Here is an 11,702-nt window from a genome sequence, read left to right as displayed (position 1 = left end):
CGACCAATCACCAATGACGAGACAGAACCCATGTTCTACCACGTTCACCCTCATCTACCCCAGGTAATCCATGTTCTACCCCGTTTACTTCCATCTACCCCTCGTTAGCCATGTTCTACCACGTTCACCCTCATCTACCCTTGGTAACCCATGTTCTACCCCGTTCACCCCAATCAACCCTCATTTACTCATGTTCTACCAAATTTACCCCCATCTACCCTTGATTAACCATGTTCTACCACGTTCATCCTCATCTACCCTGGGTTAGCCATGTTCTATCACGTTTACCCCCATCTACCCTCATTTACTCATGTTCTGCCCAGTTTACCCCCATCTACCCTTCATTACCCATGTTCTACCACGTTCACCCTCCTCTACCCTAGGTAACCCATCTTCTACCACGTTCACCATCATCTACACTAGGTAACCCATATTCTAACACGTTTACCCCCATCTACCCTTGGTTAGCCATGTTCTACCACGTTCACCCTCATTTACCCTAGGTAACTCTTGTTCTACTTCGTTTACCCCCATCTGCCCTTGGTTAAACATGTTCTACCACGTTCACCCTCATCTACCCTAGGTAACCCATGTTCTACCACGTTTACTCCCATCTACCCTCATTTACTTATTTTCTACCTAGTTTACCCCGATCTAGCCTTGATTAACCATGTTTTACCACGTTCACCCTCATCTACCCTAGGTAACCCATGTTTTAACACGTTCACCATCATCTACCCTAGGCTAGCGATGTTCTTTCACGTTCGCCCCCATCTACCCTTGATTAACCATGTTCTACCACGTTCACCCTCATCTACCCTTGGTAACCCATGTTTTACCACGTTCACCCTCATCTACCCTAGGTAACCCATGTTCTACCCCGTTCACCATCATCTACCCTGGGTAACCCATGTTCTACCACGTTTACCCCCATATAGGCTTGGTTAGCCATGTTCTACCACGTTAACCCTCATTTACCCTAGGTAACCCATGTTCTACCACGTCTACCCGCATCTACCCTAAGTAATCCATGTTCTACCACGTTCACCCTTATCTACCCTAGGTAACTCATCCTCCACCACGTTCACCCCCATCTACTCTAGGCTAGCGATGTTCTTTCACGTTCACCTCCATCTACCTTTGATTAACCATGTTCTACCACGTTCACCCTCATCTACCCAAGGGTAGATGGGGGTAAACGGGGTAGAACATTGGTTACCTAGGGTAGATGAGGGTAAGTGTGGTAGAACATGGGTAACCTAAGGTAGATAATGGTAAACGTGCCAGAACATGGGTTATACCTATTTTAAATGAGGGTGAACGTGGTAGAACATGGCTACCTAAGGGTAGATAGGGGTAAACGTGGTAGAGCATGGGTTACCTAGGGTAGATGAGGATGAACGTGGTAGAACATGGCTAACCAAAGGTAGGTGTGGGGAAGCATGGCAGAACATGGGTTACCTAGGGCAGATGAGGGTGAACGTGCTAGAACAGGGCTAACCAAGGGTAGATGGGAGTGAACGGGGTAGAACCTGGGTTACCTAGGGTAGATGGGGGTAAACGTGCTAGAGCATGGGTTACATAGGGTAGATGGGGGTAAACGTTGTACAACATGGGTTACCTAGGGTAGATGAGGATAAACGGGGTAGAACATGGGTTACCTAGGGTAGCTGGGGGTAATCGTGGTAGAACATGGCTAACCTAGGGTAGATGTGGGTAAACGTGGTAGAACATGGGTTACCTAGGATAGATGGGGATAAACGTGGTAGAACATGGGTTACCTAGGGTAGATGAGGGTGAACGAGGTAGAACATGGGTAACCAAGGGTAAATGGGAGTAAACGGGTTAGAACATGGTATACCTAGGGTAGATGAGGATGAACGTGGTAGAACATGGCTAAGCAAGGGTAGATGGGGGTTAACGTGGTAGAACATGGGTTACCTAGTGTAGATGAGGGTGAACGTGGTAGAACATGGCTAACCTGGGGTAGATGGGGGTAAACGTGGTAAAACATGGGTTACTTAGGGTAGATAAGGGCAAACGCAATGGAACATGGGTTACCTAGGGTAGATGGATGTAAGCGTGGTGGAACATGGGTTACTTAGGGTAGATGAGGGTGAATGTGTTGGAACATGGCTAACCATGGGTATATGGTGGTAAACGTGGTTGAACAGGGGTTACCAAGGGTAGATGAGGGTGAACGTGGTAGAACATGGGTTATTTAGGGTAGATGGGGGTAAACGTGGTAGAACATGGGTTACGTAGGGTAGATGAGGGTTAATGCGGTAGAACATGGGTAATCGAGGGCATAGGGAGGTAAAGGTAGGAGAAGATGGGTAAATTATTGTAGATGGGGGTTAATAAGGTAGAACAAAGGTAACTGATAGAAGAAGGTTACATAAGACTTATCGTGCAACATACATGAAGGTGACAATAGTTATTATTAATGTATATTAGTTATTGGGACATGATATGGACCTAACATGAACGCTTTACCCATTTGTGAGGCGACTAGAGACGAGTGTGAAATATGGATATGTTGTGTACGCACCACCAAAATATCTCGTAGTCAGGGAGCATATGTCGTGAAATTAAGTCCCGTGGGAATTTTGTGAAAAAGGCAAGCCACCTATCTAGATGTGTTAAGGGGATATTAAAGAACTTAAAAAATGATGTCGGAAGTTTTTTGACCCGCACCGACGGCTGCTATGGAGGTTTAAGATGTGATGTATGTGTTCTCGCATGAAAACGAGGCTGCACAGTAAAATGCTTAAAAACCACCGTTAATGGCAACAAGTCGTTCCCATAATTACTAATAGAAAAGATTTATGTGTATCTGATACATTTAAAAAGCTTAAAGTAATAAATGACCATGATAGCATGATAGCATGGAAACGAGGCTAAAGCTTGAAATGCCTTAAACCTTATCAATATGAGAGGCATGGTTCACCCAAAGGAACGAAATATGTGACTGTTGCATTGCGAGGACTTTAAGTACACTTCACACTGTGATCAGTCTCTTGACTTTGAGATTCACGAGATATCTGATAAAAGTTGATTATGGGACACCTGAGTGGTCTCGCTAAACCGTACCAATGTCGCTCTTTTTTTTTCTATTTTGTAAACTGTAAGTAGCAGCATGGTATATTCCCGTTATTTACTCGTATAGAAAAGTATTAATCCACAATAAGGTTAGACAGATGAAACTGCCTGTATTCTTGATCAGCGGCCTTCAACATAAATTTAGAGGTCCACCGTCATATGATACAGTCCATGTAGAGTAGCTAGTGTTTCCACGCTCTTGTCTATTATGGCGTACACCCTTGGTTCTGAATTTGTAAAAGCCAAGGAGAACCTAGATTTTAATTTATGTATCATCTGTCATAAAGAAAAGAATGAAAGTCTTTTTGAAAATCCTACTTCGTACGAGAAAGTTTTGAAGTTCAACGCAGAATGGGCTTTGTACGGTTCATTCGCTCCGACGAAGGGCTAACGCTCGAAACGTCAGCTTTTATAATCGTAACGGTGGCCAATTTACCATTTCAACTTTGTTGATATATTCAAATTATTTCGTTCCCCCCACCGACGCAGCACCAAACAGTTTCTTTAGAAACTATCAGCCTTTATTCATTTGTATGGTAAGTTGACTTATTCTAAAACATGGCGAAAGCTGCAAAGTATTTCGGCGCAGGAACTTGCATCAAAACATGCCTCATGGCACCGATCGTGCTACAAAGGTTGTGTTCACACTGGAATGCTTAATTAAGAGAGCGAAGGAAAGGTATTTCCTGGGTAGATGCCAAATGCAAAACAGTTACATTTCTATCTTATTACAAATGGCTATTTTCAAGTATACGGTAATTTTACTGGTTTTGTTATGTTGTAAAAAAGTCAGTTTACAAAAAGAGGCTGAGTCCAACTCCGTAAAAAATACATGTATTGAACTTGTTTAATTAACCGCAAACAAAGGTTGACAAATTTGCGTCAAAGAAAGCTAAAAAAACTGAATTAGCTCTGAAAAACAAAACAACTAAGTACGCGAAGTATCCATGTCAATTTTCAATGTCAAGGTTAGAGTCCTTTGAAGACGGTTATTTCACTCGATATGGGGCTCTATCAACCTGCGAAGAAGTTGTAAATGGCTCGCCAGGAATTAAAGCATATAATTTTACGCTCCGGCGAACTACATATAGTAATGGCCCAGAGAATGTAGATGGTAAGGATGCAATTCACACGGAAGTTCGAACGGGAAACTGGGCACCGCATTTGCAGTCTCTCGAGACATTCACTAACTACTTCTTCGCGCATGACATGATCAACTACGCTCGAATGGTTCCAGTGTACTCAGTAGATATGCAGATGTTAAGTAAATCAGATCCCGAGGTTTATGAGGAGTTTCAGCAAGGAAACTGGGGGTTGAAAAAGAACTCTCGTTTACCCTTCTGTGCAACTGAGGTTTTCCTTGTCTTCTCCTTTACACATAGTTACGACTCTGACGGTGATTTAGAACGCGTACCATGGTCAACTAATTTCCAGGTTAGATTGCAAGCTAGAAGCTTAGTTATGTAACTCTGTATGCTGGTGCATTTCTATAGTGGGACACAATGGCGAAGTTTATGGGTCGATACAAAGATATGTTCCTGATGTTATTTTTCGGTAAGGTAAGCAGATATCTGCATGTAATAATTTTAATAACTAGGCTGCTTATTACGCTTCCTAGCTCATTTCTGTTAATCTAAGATATTACCTCCTTGCTACTTATCTGCAAAAAATGCTGTTGGGCAATGCAAACAACCAACATACCCAAACTCTGCCTAAAGATGCAGATTCCAGGAAGGTAAAACAAAGAGAGAAGTCAGAACAAATGGTGGCAGCCATTGCAGAAACGTTGACTTCGAATTCTCGCCTCGGAATACTAGGCTTCGTGGCTTGGCCTGGGCAATAATAAAATAAAAGCGAGTCGTCTAATTTCGCTGCAAGCGGCGACCTAGCGATAACATCACTGTTTGTAAGCATCGTTTACTCCGCCATTTTGAATTCTCAGGTGGATTACCGCTGTACACCCGTTCCCCATTAGAGAGTTTTAGATCCGAGTTTACCGCGAACCTCTCACCGCGGTTTGCGGTTACCCGTTTGCGGCTGGACGTTCAAACATAATTCGATTTAGTAAAGTTTAGGAAAACTAAATCCCAGGACGCTGAGAGCCTATCGAATGATGTAGTACATACAGGGCTGTGTGATCGAGGTATTATCAATCCCAGCACCCCACTGGACTCGGACTTACTTGTAAAGAATTACACGACCACACTCTCTCAAGTTCTTGATCGTCATACACCTTTAAAAACCAAAACAGTGCGGGCTAGGCACAAGGTGCCTTGGTACTCCAGTGAGATAGCTGAGGAAAAAAGGCAACGCCGAAAGCAGAACGGAGATGGAGAAGAACACGATCACAGGAAGATTTGTTGGCATTCAAGAAACTTAAGAACCACGTCACTTATATAAGCACACGGGCTAAGCGTGCTTTCTACTCAGACTTCGTTAACGACAATAGTCAAGACCAAGGCAAGCTATTCAGGGCTACTCGATCATTGTTACTTCCGAGGAACGAGTTGTGTTTTCCAGAATACACGGACAATTCAATCTTAGCCAATGACATTGGGCGGTTTTTTGACCGTAAGATTGCAAAAATTCGGGCTGAGCTTGATGCGTGTACTCTTTATCCCGGAGCGGTGTCTGAGGATAAAGTGTTTACAGGGGATAAGAAACTTGATCATTTCAATACGTACTCTGTGGAAGAAAAGCTGCCAACTCGATCCTATGCCGACCAACTTAGTGGTCGGCATGTCTGATACGCTTCTCCCCATCATCACTAATGTCGTGAATTCAATGACATAGCCCTTGTAGCCAATAATGATCAACTGGAGAACGTTACCAGATTTAAGTATCTCGGAGTGATCATAAACCAGCATCTTATTTGGCATGACCATATTGAACAGCTACAAAGTAAAATAGCAAAGAAACTAGGTGTGCTAAAACGAATCAAGCATCTTCTCCCAGTTTATGCAAGGACGATCCATGTGTCAACAATGGTCATTCCTGTTCTCGAATATGCAAGTATCGTGTGGGGTGATAAAAATAACAAAGTTTTGATGGATTCTATTCAAGTTCTTCAGAATAAAGCAGCTAAGCTAGTACTGGATCGAGCGACACATTCCTCTTCAATTCAAGCACTTCTTGATATGAACTGGATCAATCTATCATCCAGAAGATCAATGCAACGGTGTCTTTTTATGCATAAACTTATAAATGACAGTGAAAGAAACAGTATGATTACTCGAGGCACAGACTATCATTGCCATAACACGCGCTCCAAGGCAACTACTAGATCCGTTAGATCAAACACAAACTGGGGTCTACTCAGATCTTTCAATAGTTCATTGACAGACTGGAAATCCCTCCCAGAAGACATGAAATGTCTACCCTATGATGATTTTAAAAACTCATTGCTTAAATATTTTAAATAGGTTCCGTTAGTGTGTCATCTCTTGCACATCGATTTTATTATTTTCTGTTCATGTCATATTTTAGATATTTCATATTTCATATTTCAACCGTGAGTTTTTACTTATTAATTACGTGATTACTTATTTTATACATTGTTAATTTTGAGGGCCTCACTGAAAACCGTTATGGCGAGCTGGGCTCCCTCTTTAATATTTTTTAAAGAAAAGAAAGAAAGAATTCTTCCCTTTCCTTGGGACATTTTCCATTTGATTGGAAAACGGCCCTCGTGGATCCAAGACCGAAGAAGACTAAGCAAGAGACTTCCCTATCCAATTTAAGACCTGTGAGTAATCTACAATACCTCTCTAAATTAATCGAAAGGGCAGTGTATGATCAGATGACTGATCATGTTACTCAGTCGGGCTTGTATCCCACCTTCCAGTCAGCCTATCGACTGGGTCACAGCACAGAGACTGCCCTATTGAAGATACAGAACGACATACTAGCTGCAATGGACAATCAACGAGTTACTCTTTTGGTATTTTTAGATCTGAGAGCAGCATTCGACACGATTGACCACCAAGCGTTGTTGAATCGCCTGTACGTCACGTATGGAATTACGGGTACCGCTCTTAAATGGTTTCACTCGTATTTATCAAACAGGAAACAGCGAATCCTGATTAACGGGAGCTATTCGAGTAACTTTGATTTGCCTCAAGGGGTACCTCAGGGGTCATGTTTAGGCACCTTGCTCTTCACACTATACGCAATTAAGCTCTTCGATGTTGTTGAATCCCATCTCCCTAATGTTCACACACACGCTGATGATACACAGCTCTATATCTCATCTAAGCCAGATGGCTCTGCTACCGAGGCGGCTGCTGTTGATGCCTTACAAGCTTGCATCAGGGATATAAGAACCTGGATGGCCCAAGACAAACTTCAGCTGAACGCTGCTAAGACCGAGTTTCTTATTATAGGTACACGCGCACAATCAAATAAGGTTACGATAAATGACTTGCAAGTAGGTGAGGTAAGGGTTTCTGCTGTCTGTTCTGTCAGAAATCTTGGTGTTTGGCTTGATGCAAACATGAATATGACCACACATATTAACAGGACATGTCAGGCTATTTATTACCATCTATACAACATCCGGCGTATTAGAAAGTATCTATCATATGACACTAGGAAGTCCATTGTACAGGCTATTATAATGTCACGATTAGACTACTGCAACGGTCTGCTATATGGTACACCCGCTGTTCATCTTGGCAAGCTGCAACGCCTACGAAACGCGGCAGCTCGACTGGTATGCACTGTATCCAGATATGATCATATCTCACCGTCCCTGATCAACCTGCGCTGGCTTCCCGTCAACCACAGGATAGAATTCAAGATAGCAATGTTAGTTCACAAATGTATCTACGGCGACGCACCACAATATCTCTCAGACTTGATAAAAATCAAAGTGAGTTCGCGGTATCAGTTGAGATCACACCGGGGCATACTCCTAATCGATAACACCTACAGAACAAAAAAGACACCCGGGGTTAGGGCGTTCGAACATGCTGCGCCCAAAGTATGGAACCGAGTACCTCTGGAAATTAGACAGTGTCAATCGTTGGATACTTTTAAAGTTTTACTAAAGACACACTTTTTTTTATTTTAGCTTTCTATTAGTTCTTTTATTAATTCATATTTTACCTTTATTGTTTTTCCGAAATTTTTAAATTATTATTATTACTACCATTATTAGGATTAGCCTCATTGCTGTAAGATTTTTAATGTTGTAATGCGCATTCGATCATATCTTTTATTGCATGTTAGACTGCGCAATACAAGAAATAAACATTATTATTATTATTAGATTGGCGGTTGATTAAAGAAGTGGATTCTGGGTTATAAAATCCAAAATGGCGGCAGCTGCAAGGTTAGTGTCTATTTGTTTGTCACAACTCCTAACATTTTCCGACAAGTGTGATTTTAGTATTAGTTTTATGCATTGGAAAACAAATTTTTGGCATCAAACATTGTGTCCATCAGGAAAAACTTTGATGATATCGTCGACGTGATGCTGTGGCAAGACAGCAGTGATGACTCAAGTGGCAGCGAAGATGACTTGGATGAACTTTTGCTGGAATTCATGTTTCCACAACAAGACGATGCAAACTAGCCCATATTAATCTCCAGGATATACCTGATGTTCAGTGCGAGGCCATTTTAGGTACACATTCATTGCTTTTGGTCTTTTCTTGAACGGCTAAGTTTTTGTACTTGTAAACCTGACTTCAGCAAGTTCTGTAAGCTAAAAATGCTCACCCTCAATCTCAGATTTTCAAAACGAGATATGGAAAAGCTCTGGGATACTTTACCACTGCCAGCCAATTACATTTGCAGTCACGGGACTAATGCTACCGGGATGGAGGCACTGATGATTCTTTTAAGAAGATTGACATACCCTAATTGATGATGTGATCTGGTTCCTGTTTTCGGCCGAACGGTATCAGAACTGAGCTTGATATTTAACAAGGTAAAAATGTTGCTTTGTTCATTCATCATCCCTGTAGAAGTTGCCTGTATTCCCCTTTCACTTTACCATTCTTGAATTTGACTAGGAGGTGTACAGAGTATTACAGTACATTTTGTGTTTGTTTTCTTGATTTTTGCTTTTAGAGGGAAACATTCAACTCATCATATTCATTGGAATAACTCTTCACTGATAATAATAATAATAATAATATTTATTAACTTATATTGCACAGATATCAATATGATAATTCATTTTCATCGGCACATCACAATTCAAATTACAAATCTAATTATCAAATCCCTAGTCACAAATGAAGTCAAATCAAATGTGGGTTTTTAGGGAGAGGGGAAAACCAAAGTACCTGGAGAAAAACCTCTCAGAGCAGAGTAGAAAGAAAACCATAAAACTCTGCCCAATTATGATGCCAAGTCCAGGAATTGAACCTGGGCCACATTGGTGGAAAGCGAGTGCTCTCACCACTGCACCAACCCTGCTCCCCACTCTCTTTGCAGTTAGAGTCATTAAAGTGATATTCCCACATGTGGTTCCAAACAACCCACCCCAATAAAAATGATAAAACAAGCAAAAGAAAAAAACACAAGAAAACAATACACATTCACACTGCTGTACTTTCAATGGATTTCAGACTGTGGGTGGTATCTATGACAAATTTCACCACCTCTTAGATAGTCTTGACTTGGTATGGCTTGATCCTGAGGCTTTGCCGAGACTGTCCATGAAAAAATAGCTCCTCTTACTGGGTGTTGGGGTTTTATCGACGGGACCCCCCGACCAATCGCTCGTCCTGTCCGTAATCAACGACTTATGTTCAGTGGTCACAAGAGAACACACTGCTTAAAATTTCAGGTATATAAAAGGTGTTGCACAAAAGAAAGCAAACTTCCTTGACCAGACAAAAATATCAAAACAAAGGAGTCTCCTGTGAAGGCACTCCAAGCAGTAATGCAGGGGAAGGGGTTGGGTTCCCTTTTGCTATAAGAAACCCATCTAATAATTATTATCCTTGTTAAGGATTATTAGAGCACCTTTTTTTTATTTGAATATGCTTTTTTACATCTTAATTATTGGGGGCATCCCAGGTACAGTGCATTAGTACTTTTGGCTGTCTACTTCTCCACAACTTCCTTATAATAACAATTAATTTAATTTACCATCTATTTGTAATTTAATGGAGTGACTTTGTAATAAATAAATATAAATCTGGTTGTACTCTTTAAAGATCTGTAAAGGAGGGTAGATAAAAAAGGAGAGTATAAAATCCAATTCAATAAAGGTTGCTTTGGAAAAATCTAAAATTCACTAGTTCCAAACCAATTTATTGAGTCAGTTTGCTAGACATAACGTCTCGTAGTCACGTTCGACGCACTAAAAACTACTATAAAACGAATACAAGAATTGTAAAAACGTGTAAAATGGTATATAAAAGTCACTTGTAAAAATGTAGCGGAATTCCAAATCGATTTCGATCAATTACGATCCTCATCAGTAGTACTCCGCCATGTTTAAAATACTCATAAATAATTGTTCATATAAGTGACTCTGAAATGTCCACACTTCTTCCAGGCTTCATGTAAGCGGTCATGATGTATCAATCACAGCTCGTGGGATTTGAAAAAAGTTCCATTCGTTCTTGGAGTTCATAAGCGAGTCTTCGTTCACATTATTTATCCTCACTCCTTCAGTTATTTGTCTCAGCATCGCGTCATTGTGATAAACCCCCGTCACATCCATTCGGAACTGCTTTACCTCTCTATTGTGTTTCTCTTTACAGTGTTTCCACAATGCAGATCGTTCTTCCTTATTGTTAAGTGATTTCGTATGCTCTTTCCCTCTGGTATACGCGCTCCTGGCTGTTTCCCCTACGTATACGCTGTTACACTGGATACACTTAATCTCATACGTCACACTTTCTCTATCACACGGTCCTTTTCCACCTGTGCTACACACTGGGCAGTCTTCTCGTCCACACTGTCGCGGTTTAAATGGGTCGGACTTTTGGAGTAGTCGTTTAATGGCGATTCCGGCTTTCTCCACCACTTTAATATTGAAACCTTGCTGCTTTATTTCTGTCTGGTATTCCTTCCGTAACCGTGAGTTGGGCGTAGCTGGTACAAAAATTACTGATTCATTCCCGCCGCGTTTGTACCAGTTGGATTTCCTTTCGCTCTTTTCCTTTTCTCGTTCCACCTTTCTCCACTCCTTGGGTCGATGTAACGGTCTTTCTCCTTTTCGCTCAGCTCTTTGTCTCGCTCTAAAAGCTTTGAGGGCCGAATCTACAACCTCATATCTGAATTTCTTGCTGTACCCCGAGTATTGCATTCTCGAATGCAATACTCGGGGTACAGCAAGAAATTCAGATATGAGGTTGTAGATTCGGCCCTCAAAGCTTTTAGAGCGAGACAAAGAGCTGAGCGAAAAGGAGAAAGACCGTTACATCGACCCAAGGAGTGGAGAAAGGTGGAACGAGAAAAGGAAAAGAGCGAAAGGAAATCCAACTGGTACAAACGCGGCGGGAATGAATCAGTAATTTTTGTACCAGCTACGCCCAACTCACGGTTACGGAAGGAATACCAGACAGAAATAAAGCAGCAAGGTTTCAATATTAAAGTGGTGGAGAAAGCCGGAATCGCCATTAAACGACTACTCC

General features: G+C 41.6%; 1 pseudogene across 1 annotated transcript; it reads left to right on the top strand.

Annotated features, from left to right (window-relative positions):
* The first annotated feature begins 7,618 nt into the window (after positions 1 to 7,618).
* LOC111345670 (uncharacterized) lies at positions 7,619 to 9,224 on the top strand (annotated as a pseudogene). Its single transcript, XR_015988666.1, has 3 exons — positions 7,619 to 8,434; positions 8,548 to 8,728; positions 9,178 to 9,224. The product of XR_015988666.1 is annotated as an uncharacterized LOC111345670 (transcript).
* Positions 9,225 to 11,702: the final 2,478 nt, after the last annotated feature.

The sequence above is a fragment of the Stylophora pistillata genome, chromosome 6 (assembly GCF_964205215.1).
Source record: "Stylophora pistillata chromosome 6, jaStyPist1.2, whole genome shotgun sequence".
NCBI lineage: Eukaryota > Metazoa > Cnidaria > Anthozoa > Scleractinia > Pocilloporidae > Stylophora > Stylophora pistillata.
This window is presented reverse-complemented; position numbering and strand designations above follow the sequence as displayed.